Below are 3,006 nucleotides of genomic sequence, written 5' to 3' on the forward strand. Positions count from 1 at the left end.
TGGGGGGCCGATGTCCGATATTCAGTTTTAAGGCCGATACCGATAGGGGGCCGATTATATCGTGCATTCCTAGATTTTACCCAATCACATTACCCAAAATACTTAAGTATGATCACAACTGTCAAAAGTCTAAAGGCTGATTTTATACTTGGAAACCAGGCCGTCTGCGTGTGTCGCATTGAACGCAGAACGCGTTTCCATGACGCTAACCTCACTGTTTGTTTTCCAGACCAGCGGCTCAGAGACTACATTTCCCATGGAGCCTTGCACTCTGCTGCTCTCTACTGTTCCATGGAGCCTCCAGTCAGGTATGAAAACACGCCCTGTTCCCTGATTAACCCCCCCTCTGCTGTATGAGGAGGTTAACCTTTGACCCCTGAGCCCTGCAGGCTCTGATTGGAGGATGGGAGCTGTCATTTGGTTTGATTAATGTCTGCAGTGGAGGAGAACAGGAAGAGCTGTGATTGGAGGCGGCCTGAGGGCCTGGAGGCTCTGAAGCTGCTCTGACTGCAGCTGTGACGGTTCTAGCTGGTTTCTAAACTGCAACTAAAGATTATTTAGCTAATTAATTAATCTGTTGATTATATATTTTCGATTAACCCTTTATAGGGCGCTCAGTGAAATACTTTGAAAGTCTAAATTTCCAGCCAATAGTGTTACTGGAATCCAGGACAAGACCTTATTACCTTTGGAACATTCAAAACATCTGGATATTTTGATGGAAAAAATGTATTTCAATGTAATAACAAGAAACGCAGATTTAACCGAATATATTAAGAAAAATAACAAAAGTGCTTCTAGGAGAAGTTCATGAAAAACACTCAGAGTGAAAGAAACACATTTTATTTGGTCCAACATAACCTTAGAGGCATTAATGCTGATACTGGTACTTCACCTTTTTTTAGTTTATAAACCTAAATATAACTGTTAACAAGGATTATTAACTTTTTAACTTTTAAATGAGCTTTTTACCTTTTAATTGACTTCTTAACATTTTCTTGAACTTAATTTTCAGTAGGTAATGTATCATCCAAGGTCTCATCTAATTGGTCAAATGCCTAAATAAGATGTCCAGCCATGTAGGAGGGTCTATGCGAAATGGCTGGATATAGAGCTTGTTCTGTGATGTCACTACCTGATCCGTCCTGCACATCCAGATTTATTTTGTTAAAAAGACATAAATTACATTTTTCCCTCCCTAGAAACGGTAAAGGCTCTTTATCCTCCTGAAGCAGTGTGTCGCAGTGAGCTTGACGCAGACATTTTTAAATTAATGCTCAAATTTGAGCGCGGTCTGCGCTATAAGCTGTGGGTCTAGATACGGCCGAGGCGATGAGGAAGTGAGGACGAGTTTAGTCCGACATTGGAGGGACATGAAGGCGAAAAATAGCGGAGATCCAGGTGGAAAAAGGGTCCCAGCGTTCTCGTGCACCTCGCTCTTCTAGTGGGTCAAACTTCACGAGTTGTTTTCCGCAATTTCGATCATAAAAACAAAACAAGCCGGCCTCCTGTCTGCGGTCAGCTACAATTTAGGAGAGGAGCAGCGGAGCGTCTGTGGAGGGGGCGGGACGTCTATTTGTTCACTGCGACACCTGCACACACGACCTACTTTTGAAGTATAAATCAGTCTTAAGCGTACTAAACTATAATGTGTTAAAGGTTAATAATGTATTTCCTGAGAAAATAAATTCCTTGAAATCCTGTTTTATCGTCTGTTCCTGATCTGGACAGGAAATGGGATGCTATGCTACTTCCAGGAGCTAACTTTATCAGCTTTGATTTAAACATCAATCTAGTCTTTTTGAGTTTAATGTTTTCCTCTCATGTTAACATTATGCTATATAGCGCGTAATCTAAAGAAAGAAGCAACTAAATGCAGATAAACACGGTTTAATCAGATTTACTGCTCTGAGCGTGTCCCATGATGACGTCAGAGACTCTGTTTAACGGAGAAAATGGAAAAAGCTGCAAAATGTCTCAGAAAAGTCATAAAACATGTTTTAAAGATGAGTTTTGGCTTTATTTAGCAAGTTAAGGATAGAAATAAGTTATTTTAGTTCCATACTGATATTATTTATGGAAACCTGGATATATCGCCATGGCAGGACGGATCAGTGGAGGGGCGGGTATGAAAGGATCAAAACTGGTAAATTGCCGTATAAAGCGTTAATAATCGGACAGCAAAATTTCCCTTAAGAAGAGTTTTTACAGAATTGAAACGATGGGAAACTAAAACTTTCCACTTAAGTGCTTCTGATATCAGCATATCGTCAGATTAAATGACTTTTTTTATCTTAGATGCAAAATGTTTGGATGTATTTTTGTATAATTTCTGCTTAAAGTGGGTCTCTATTCTCCAGTTAACAATGAATCGATTACTCAAATCAAATGTCTTTGTATAGCCCTTTAAAATAGCCAAATGGTACCCAAAGTGCTTCACAACAAAGCCATAAAAACAATACATAACACATAAAAAAACATACAATTAAAAGTGCTGCAGGACATTAAAAGCCTTCCAGAGGTGCATAGAAAGGAGCACACAGAAAGATGACATCTAAGTGAGAGTATTATAGCCAGAATTAAAAGCTAATTTAAAAAGTAGGTTTTAAGCTTTTTTTAAAAAGGCTGAGGTCAGTAGTGGTGCGGATGTCAGGGGGGGGTTTGTTCCACAGTCTGGGAGCAGCGACGGCAAAAGAACCATCGCCTTGACCTAGGGCCTCTAGCAGAAGCTGACCCGAGGAGCGTAAAGCTCTGCCACAATGGCGAAAAGTTAAAATCTCAGACAAGTAAGAGAGGGCAAAGCCATGGATGGCGTTAAAAACAAACAGCAGAAGTTTAAAATCGATTCTAAAACGGACTGGAAGCCAGTGGAGTGACGACAGCACAGGAGTAATGTGTTCACGTCTGGATGCGTTTGTTAAAAATCGGACGGCAGCATTCTGCACAAGTTGGAGACGAGAAATGGATGACTGACTGAGGCCAACGTAAAGGGCATTGCAGTAGTCC

The 3,006-nt window shown here is 40.6% G+C and overlaps 1 protein-coding gene across 2 annotated transcripts in view; it reads left to right on the plus strand.

The window, feature by feature from the left end:
- Positions 1 to 3,006, plus strand: part of bmpr1a (bone morphogenetic protein receptor type IA) — a 44,589-nt gene that overhangs the window by 7,192 nt on the left and 34,391 nt on the right. For both annotated transcript variants that reach the window (XM_015398505.1, XM_015398506.1), the window contains exon 2: positions 230 to 308. The gene's annotated coding sequence lies outside the window, so the exon portion shown is untranslated. The remainder of the gene's footprint in view (positions 1 to 229; positions 309 to 3,006) is intronic.

Source organism: Cyprinodon variegatus, unplaced genomic scaffold (assembly GCF_000732505.1).
Source record: "Cyprinodon variegatus isolate N-32 unplaced genomic scaffold, C_variegatus-1.0 Scaffold938, whole genome shotgun sequence".
NCBI classification, from domain to species: domain Eukaryota; kingdom Metazoa; phylum Chordata; class Actinopteri; order Cyprinodontiformes; family Cyprinodontidae; genus Cyprinodon; species Cyprinodon variegatus.